The sequence below is a fragment of the Ahaetulla prasina genome, chromosome 2 (assembly GCF_028640845.1).
Source record: "Ahaetulla prasina isolate Xishuangbanna chromosome 2, ASM2864084v1, whole genome shotgun sequence".
NCBI classification, from domain to species: domain Eukaryota; kingdom Metazoa; phylum Chordata; class Lepidosauria; order Squamata; family Colubridae; genus Ahaetulla; species Ahaetulla prasina.
Window position 1 is genome coordinate 49533420 of NC_080540.1, and position 9744 is coordinate 49543163.

A 9744-nucleotide genomic window follows, 5' to 3' on the forward strand; every position below is an offset into this window, starting at 1 on the left:
CAGCCCAGTAATGGCAAATAAAATCTTGACTTGGAATGTCAATGGTTTGAACTCAGCTCAGAAGAGAAGAAAATATTTCATTATTTGAAACAATTTAAAATGATGTTATTTGCTTACAAGAAACGCATATTAAATTATCAGATCAAAAGTACCTAATAAACTCAAAGTTAGGTAAACATTTTGTTGCTTCAGCTTTGGAGAAAAACATGGCATAGTGGTTTATTTGAGAAAAGATATACCAGCCAAGTTAATAGAGGCAGATATTCACGGAAGATATATTGCTATTGAACTTACAATAGAAACAAAAGGACTCTCTTGCTTGGTATATATGCACCCAATCAGCAACAAGAAAAATTTTATAGAGTTAATTCTTGGATTGCTAGGCAAAAGAAACTTCCTAGAGACATTGTGGTTTATTTTTGAAAAGAACAGTGAGGAATCAAATTTTGCAAGTTGCTTTTCAGAAAAACTTGAAAATAGGGAACAGGAGTTGAAGGTTTTGAAAGAGATTCCTCCCAAGATGTTAAGGGATAGAAAGGACTTTACATTTTTACACAAGAACTTAAGAAATACCAGATTCAATTTAGATGGGAGGTTCCAGTTGGCTTGACAGTGTATTATCAAGGAAGGAGATATCGTATTGACACAGTGCTTAAGGCCAAAGATTTTCTTTCTACAGTGCTGAAATTTGAAATAGAAATAATAGAAAAAGAATTCAAGAGACTCAAATGGGTGTGGAAGCTGAGGTGATTCCAGTGATGTTACCATCAGAGGAACAACCACAAGAACAAAGACTGACGAGGGAGCCCTTAAGCGTAAAGAAAAGGAGCAACAAACTCAAAGTAAAGTTCAGGATTCTGCTACAGAAGCGGTGGAGGAGCACGGCCGAAGATACGGGAGGACGATCTTCAGTTGATTGCTCAAAAGCTTCAGCAGCCCAGTAATGGCAAATAAAATCTTGACTTGGAATGTCAATGGTTTGAACTCAGCTCAGAAGAGAAGAAAATATTTCATTATTTGAAACAATTTAAAATGATGTTATTTGCTTACAAGAAACGATATTAAATTATCAGATCAAAAGTACCTAATAAACTCAAAGTTAGGTAAACATTTTGTTGCTTCAGCTTTGGAGAAAAACATGGCATAGTGGTTTATTTGAGAAAAGATATACCAGCCAAGTTAATAGAGGCAGATATTCACGGAAGATATATTGCTATTGAACTTACAATAGAAACAAAAGGACTCTCTTGCTTGGTATATATGCACCCAATCAGCAACAAGAAAAATTTTATAGAATGTTATATGATAAGTTGATTCTATGGGATTATAAATCGTGCATTATATTGGGAGATTGGAATGGAGTAATAGATACGAAAGGACAAGAGAATTTCTTCCAAGAAGATACCTGCACATGCAAAGCTGCCTAAATCCTTTTTGATATGATAGAAGATTTTGAGTTAAGAGATGTATGGAGACTGCGGAATTTGGAGGAAAGAGACTATACTTTTTCTCTGATAGGCATCAATCCTTCTCACGTATTGATTTTATTTTAATTTCTAATGATTTGCTTTTTAGGGTGAAGAAAACTAAGATATTTCCAAGATGTTTGTCTGATCATAGTCCTGTTTGGATGGAATTGCAATATGGAAAAGAGGGTAGAAGAACTTGGAGATTAAATGAAAATTTGTTTAGATATCAGGATAATGTAAATCAATGTAAAAAGCAGATGAAAGAATTTTTTGATTATAATTTGAATAATGAAACATCGATAGAAATGGTTTGGGACTCCAGTAAAGCTTTTATGAGAGGTGTATTAATATGTCTTAATAATAGACAGAGAAATAAGCAACAAAGACAGCGTAGGTATTTAGAAGAGGAAATTTATAAGAAATAACAATTATTAATACATAACCTACATGATCAAAAACTTAAAGATGCAATAAAGTTACTACAGAATCAATTTAATATGATAATGGCTGATCAGGTGGCAACAATATGCCAAACATAATACTTTTTGTAACGCAAATAGACCTGGTAGGTGGTTAGCATACACTTTAAGGAAAAGACAAAAACAACGTACTATAGAAAAAATAGAATATAAAGGCAAAGAGAGATATCAACAGGATAAAATTAAAAAAGCTTTTTTAGAATATTATACAAATTTATATCTTAAAGATAATATATTGAATAGGGATATTGATAATTATTTGAAGGAATATAAGGTTAAAAATTTAACTTTAGAACAAACGGATGAACTGAATCGGCCTATAACCTCGGAAGAAATTATTTTGGTAATTAAACAATTAAAGATGGGAAAACTCCTGGTACGGATGGGCTCACAGTTAGTTATTATAGGAATTTACAGGATGAGATGTTAGGTCCACTTAAGGAATTATTTAATCAGATACAACTAGGAGGGGAATTCTCATGGAGAACCTCTTTTATTTCATTGATACCAAAGAGGAACAGGATTGTTCTAAACCTGGGAATTATAGGCCAATCTCACTTTTAAATAATGATTATAAGATTTTGTTAAAATAATAGCTAATAGATTAATGTTGATTCTGCAGCGAAGAATTCATAATGATCAATCTGGATTTATAAAAGGGAGACAGATGAGGAATAATGTTAGGCAGATTGTTAATTTACTGGAGTACTTAGAAAAGAAAAATTTTATTCCAGCAGCATTTATTTTTCTCGATGCAGAGAAAGCTTTTGATCGATTGCATTGGGATTTTTTATTTAAATTAATAGAAAAGATGCAATTTGGAGATGGTTTTTTAAGAATAATTAGGGCAATTTATGGAGAGCAAACAGCACAGATTATAATCAATGGTAGCTTAACAGAACCTTTTAAGATTGCGAAAGGAACAAGACAGGGATGTCCTTTATCACCATTATTGTTTATTTTAACTCTAGAACCATTATTGGATAAAATACGAGAAGTAAAGGAGATAGATCAGCATAGAGTAAGACAAAAAGAATAAAAGTTAAGAGCTTTTGCAAATGATTTGGTGATAACATTAAGAAACCATATAAATTCTAGTAAATCTTTGTTGGAAATAATTGATCAATATGGGAATGTCTCAGGGTTTAAGGTAAATCAGAAAAGACAAAAGTGATAATAAAAATATGGCCAGACAACAGAAAGAAAAACTAGAGGAAGTAACAGGATTTGAAATTGTAAAGAAGGTTAAGTACTTAGGGGTTTATATTACGTCATCAAATGTGAAATTGTATAAGAATAACTATGAGGTTTTATGGCAAAAAGTTCAGAAGGAGTTGATTGTTTGGAAAAAATTGCAATTATCTTTGCTGGGGAGAATTGCTGCTATTAAAATGAATGTTTTACCTAGATTTTTATTCCTCTTTCAGATGATACCAATAATTAAGAAAGATAAGAATCTTGAGGAATGGCAGAAGGGAATTAATAAATTTATATGGGAAGGTAAAAAGCTAGGGTTAAAATGAAAATAATTCAAGATTCTCGGAAAGGGAGGTTTAAAATGCCTAATTTTAAATTATATTATGAAGCAGCTGCTCTCTGCAATAAGTGATTGGTTTAATTTAACAGAGGACAGAATTTTGAATATAGAAGGTTATGATTTGTTATATGGATGGCATGCATATTTAATTTATGACAAAAAGTGGATAAGGCCTTTAAAAATCATGTGCTAAGAAATGCCCTTCATGTGTTTGGAAAAATACTCTTATAAACTAAATTATAAGGTTCCTATATGGGCAAGTCCTAGACATACAGTAGAAAATATAAACATAGAACAGAATCAGGAAATGATTACATATAAAGATCTTTTGTATACTGAAAGAGGTAATTTGCAGTTAAAATCTCTGCAAGTATTAAGAGAGGAAGGGAAAAATTATACTTGGTTTCAATATGAGCAACTACGTGCTAGATGGAAGGAGATCAGAAAATTGGTATAGAGCAGAACGAGGGAAATTTGGTAAAGCAAATTAGAAATCAGTCTCAGGAGCATATAAAGAGATTGTATAATGTGTTACTTGAAATAGATTCTGAAAGGGACTTGGTAAAGGACTGTATGATAAAGTGGGCACAAAATTTTCAGGAGCCAATATTATTGGAAACGTGGGAAAAATTTGGGTTAGAAATGTTAAATTCACGCAGGCACAGAATCTGAGGAAAATTTTTATAAAATGTTTTATAGATGGCATCTAGATCCTAAAAAATTATCGTGTATGTATCCAGAAATGCAAGCAAAATGTTGGAGATGTAATTGTGATGACGCTACATATTTTCACATTTGGTGGACTTGTAAGGACATAAAGGCCTTTTGGATAAAAATTTGGTGGATTTTACAAAATGTTCTGAAAAAGAAGATAAAGTTCCTGCCGCAATTTTTCTTGTTGGGAATTATTACGGATTGTACAGTAATTGAGACTAAATTGATTTTAAATCTAATAACTGCAGCAAGATTACTAATAGGACAATATTGGAAGAAAAAAGAAGTACCAACAATAGAAGAATGGATATTGAAAGTTGCCAATTTGGCTGAGATGGCGAAGATATCAGCCTTTTTGAAAGACAATACGCAAGAAAGATACTTAAAGGAATGGAAAAAATGGATTGACTATATTCAACGAGATATCAGACTAAGAGTTATCAGACTGTTTTGAATGATTATGATGTATTATTTTTGATTGCTTTTGGGGGAAGTTAGGAATTGATGATTGTAGGGGTATAATTAAGTTGGGACGAAAATTTTTTAGCATACGTTTGTTTTATTTTTAACTATACCTTGTGCTCGTTCCGGGAAGTCGGGGGGGGGGAGGGGGGTTGCGAAGGGAGGGGGGAGGAGGGGGGGAAAGGGGGAAAAAAATTTTGTAAAACTTTTTGAATTAAAAAAAAAAAAAAAAAGATTAGAAGCTAGCAAAGATGCCATAAATGGTGCTTATGTGACTCCAGAACACTACAATCATTCATAGAAGTGAGCTGGTTGCCAAGTTCCCAAAATACAGTCATGTGACCCCTTACAGCCATGTGATCAGCCATTTGGACTCCAGAACCAGATCATAAGTAGCTTTTGGTAGGTCTGTCCTAACTTTGAATGGCTGCTAAGAGACCAGTTGTTAAGCAAGGACTACCTGTAACATAGTTACCTTCTCATATATAGTACTTAACACCACTCATAAAAGAATTGCAGGCTGCTTAGGTCTACAGAAGATGACAGGTTGACCAATGGAGCTGGTCTAGAGTGGTAGAGTAGCAGCAGTTTATATTTTATTTGTTTTGCTTGTTTTTACAAGTAGCCTAGCTACCCATCTTATTTTATTTAATAAGCACATTCTCTAAGAGAGGTATTCTAAATCTAAACATCAAGTCCCTAAAACATTCTAAAGGCTTCAGATACAATCAAGGGTGGGCTTCAAAAATTTTAGCAAAGGGTTCTCTGCCCGGTTGCTGGGTGAGCTTGACCATGGTGGGCGTGGCCTAGTCATATATAACATATAATATATAACAACAGAGTTGGAAGGGACCTTGGAGGCCTTCTAGTGGCCCAGGCAGGAAACCCTACACCATCTCAGTCAGATGGTTATCCAACATTTTCTTAAAAATTTCCAGTGTTGGAGCATTCACAACTTCTGCAGGCAATAGGCCGGAATAGCTCAGGCTGTTAAGAAGCCTGTTATTAGAACACAGTAGCCTGCAATTACTGCAGGTTCAAGCCCGGCCCAAGGTTGACTCAGCCTTCCATCCTTTATAAGGTAGGTAAAATGAGGACCCAGATTGTTGGGGGGGGCAATAAATTGACTTTGTAAAAAATATGCAAATAGAATGAGACTATTGCCTTATACACTGTAAGCCGCCCTGAGTCTTCGGAGAAGGGCGGGATATAAATGTAAACAAAAAAAAAAAAAGTAGTCAGCCTTCTGCACCAAGGTAGGGAGGCATTTTTGCCCTCCCCAGGCTCTGGAGGCTCTCCATGAGCCTCCGGGAGGACGAAAACAGCCTCCTCAGGCTCCGGAGGCCCAGCCCTCCTGAACTTCCACTAGGACCATTTTTTCGCCCTCCCCAAGCCTCTGCAGGCACCCTGCACTTACCTGCATCCAAAACGGACTGTGTGGGGACTCCTGGGAGGGGTGGCTGGGGCCAGCCAGGAGTGGGATTTGGGGGTTCTCTGAACTGCACAGAATCTTAGCTAGAGGTTCTCCTGAACCCCTCTGAACCCCCAGCAGTCCACCCCTGGGTACAATACATGAACACCGGAGCAATGGGGAACAACAAGAAATACAACAGGCCAAATTCATGTTCATAGACTGCCTAAACCATCAAAACAGCAAAAAAAAATAATGACTATACGATGGACAGGAAAATGGTGAGTAAAAACAATGGTAAACTAAATCCTCCCCATCTCTTAGCTACATCTGACAGTTATGATATATTGAACTGGGATTTGGAAACAAAAATTGAAAAATAGCAACTGTTAGAGCTCTTCTTCACTTTGTGTGAAGAATTGAACTACCTGACTGAGTCTCTGCCTTCATTAGCCTTCCCCACCATTTAGGCATCTCTGAAGGGGAAAGAGACAGTCAAGCAATTGCCAAAGGAATTCACAACATGCTTTGCTGCTAGGTAATATTCATTACCTGCACAAACTGCAATTTCAATTTTAGAATATTTAACCTCTATAAATCCGGAGGTGGACTCTTTAAAAACAGCCTTTGAACCTTTTGTGCAAAGTTGTGCAGATAAGCTAGCAGCTTTTACAGTGGCTTGAAATGTTGCCGCTGACTCCAATCTGCTAAAGGAAACAAAACTGAATGGGAAAACAAATTCAGATTAAAAAGGACAACCAAATACTGAGGCTGAGCTTGCTGCCTCATTTCCTATCAAAAGTGGTAAAGCCCCAAAAGTACAACCATGCATTTTAAACAAATCAAACTGCTTTAAGGGGTGCACTTTACAGAACTGATATTGGATGCTGGTCTACCAGAAGAGTTATTACTCCATCACTTAGCTCAGTTGTTCAATGCCAACTTCATATGATTGATCTAAGCACTGTTGAATGGCTTACTAGCATGACAGGACACAAAAGAATTCTACTGTCTTTAACCAGTCCACCATCCCCTGCAAGCTGTTTAAAATGAAATCTTTTCTTGCTTCTTTTCAAATACACACACTGCACATTTTATGAGATAGAAAAAGGGCTGCATTCTCAGGTTTAACATTTCAGCTCAGGCTTCTCTGCCTCCTGCTATGGGCAGCATGCCAAATGAAAAAAGCCCACAGCAACCCAGCACCGTTAAAGTCCTTGACAAGACAATGATCAAATCATCATATGATTCTTGAATCATCAAGATTCAAGAAAAAAAAATTGCACTTGTAACTATAGGCTTGCCTGGGCCTATCAGATTGACAGTTGCTCTGTAACTTTGGGGCAGGCATGGCATGCAGGCATGTGGTTTGGGGGTTCTAGCGCATCAAGCAATGGGAGTGCCAAAGCTGCTTTTTCAGGAGGCAACTGGACTTTCTTGTTTTTTTCTTTTTTCTTTTGAAGACGTTTCGCTTCTCATCCAAGAAGCTTCTTCAACTCTGACAAGATAGTGGGGAATGGGAGGATTTATATTCCTTGCAGACAATTGATAATTTGCATCCTTTTAGAGCAGGGGTATCAAACTCAATTTCATTGAGGGCCTCATCAGGGTTGTGTTTGACCTTGGAGGTTCGGGATAAATGTGGTCAGGGTGGGCATGGCCAGCACAACAGCACTCATGTCAGGGACGCCTGTGGTGGCTCAAGCTCTGTCAGGGAAAATGGGCTCCCAAGCCTCCTGCAATCCTCTGCCAGTGAAAACGAAGCTCGGGAAGGCCACACTCCTGAGCTCCATTTTTGCTGGTAGAGGCACTGTGGGTGGTCCTTCGCTGTTTCTAGGGTGGCCCCATGGACCAGGTCTAAGCAGCCCATGGGCCAGATCCAGCCCATGGGCCTTGAGTTTGACCCCTCTGTTTTAGAGGATTGTTGAAGCACTTGGAGGTTTATCTGTGTCCTCAGGGTCACCTGAATGCAATCTTTTCCTCTGTAAATCCATTCCAAACAGGGGTGCTATTCAGCAGGTTCTGACAGGTTCTGGAGAACCAGTAGCAGAAATTTTGAGTAGTTTGGAGAACCAGCAAATACCACCTCTGGCTGGACCCAGAGTAGAGTGGGAATGGAAGTTTTTGCAATTCCCCCAGGAGTGGGGTGGGAATGGAGATTTTGCCCACCAAGCCACACCAAGACTGAGAAGCAGTGGGACTATAGATCATGTTATGGATCAGTTTCTTCAACCTACAGTCCTCCAGAAAAGGAAAAGGGAATTCTAGCCTGGTGCAACTTTTCTCATGCCAGAAATTCATCATCTAAATGAAACCCTATATGGGTGCTTTTTTTCCTTCCCTTAAGGTTCTATGATCATTCCATCTGTGATGGCTTCAAAATGTTTTGTGAGCTCCAGTGTGTAAAATATCTCCAGTGGACAAAGTATCTTCTCTATATCTCTTGCTTATGATGCCACTTTTGTCCTCTGCAGTTTTGCCGGTGCCTGTCTTCATCTTGGAAAATCGCTTCCTCTGTGAGCTATTCCTGTAGCAAATCTTTGGCCTCTCTCAGCAGTGAAAAATAGGTATGTGCTGCTCCAGTCCTTTGACTTTTTATTCAAGTGATGCTACAAGCTTGTTCTTGCTGAAGTATACGCCAGGTCATGCAACAAGCTTTTCAGGTTGTGACTGCAGACTCCAGTTCAGTTTTGATGAGAAGAATAAAAGAGGTTGCTGATAAGGGCTGCTTATACAAGTAGAAACAACCAGACCTTTAACAAGGATTGTGAAACTTAACTACATGGTCATGACTGGGTTCTCTAATACTGTCACTTTATTCAATTCTGTAGCTGAGTAAAATTGCAATTGGCCCTGAATAAGGGTTTGTTGGACTTAAATATTTGGCATAATGACAACAAAGCCAACAGAGAAATGGATGGATCCCTACCTGTAATGTTGCAAGGTAAAAAAAGGAAGTACAGCCTGAGTCCCTCAACTCTGTAGCTGAGATGATGGCAGAGTTTCCAAGGCTTATGAACTTGCCTTCCCTGAGGGCAGGATCTGAATTCACCATGAAACCATGGATGCGGTCTTTCTGTTAGGGCAGTGCAATGTATTGTTGATTTATGGAAAATATAGTTCTCTCCTGTCATTGACAGATCACTCCCTGGTGAGCTTGCAGTGAATCCAGACAACTCAACAGATCCAATAGGGTCCAGAGGGAACTTGAGTTTGTTCTGGAGCATGGTCCAATCAATGTTACGGTGGCTGCCTGGAATGAGACAATGGCTGTAGTCTTGAATCAGATTGGTCTGATGGTCCAATCTGAATGGTCTGTCCACGCTTATAAACACAGTCTTACCATTTACAGAGGAGATGAGGGAGATGAGGGCAGTGCAATGGCTCAGCAGTTAAGTTGAAGCTGGGCTTCTCAACTGGAAAGCCAATAGCTCAGGTTTGAGATCCAAGCATTGCACAACAGAGTGAGTTCCCATCCTCGCCCTAGCTCCTGCCCCTAACAGTTCAAAAACATGCAAATGAGAATAGATAAATAGGTACCACTTCAGTGGGAAGGTAACAGTGCTCTGTGATGTCATGTTAGCCACATGACCAGAGAAACATCTTTGGACAGTATTGTTCAATGGCCTTGAAACAGAAATGAGTACCACTCCCTGTGGTCAGCTAGCTTTA

General features: G+C 38.1%; 1 long non-coding RNA gene across 1 annotated transcript in view; it reads left to right on the top strand.

Moving 5' to 3' along the window:
* The window catches only part of LOC131192600 (uncharacterized), a 70013-nt gene extending 61385 nt beyond the window's left edge, over positions 1–8628 (top strand). Inside the window, exon 5 of the long non-coding RNA XR_009153761.1 lies at positions 8547–8628. This is a non-coding gene — a long non-coding RNA (uncharacterized LOC131192600). The remainder of the gene's footprint in view (positions 1–8546) is intronic.
* Positions 8629–9744: the final 1116 nt, after the last annotated feature.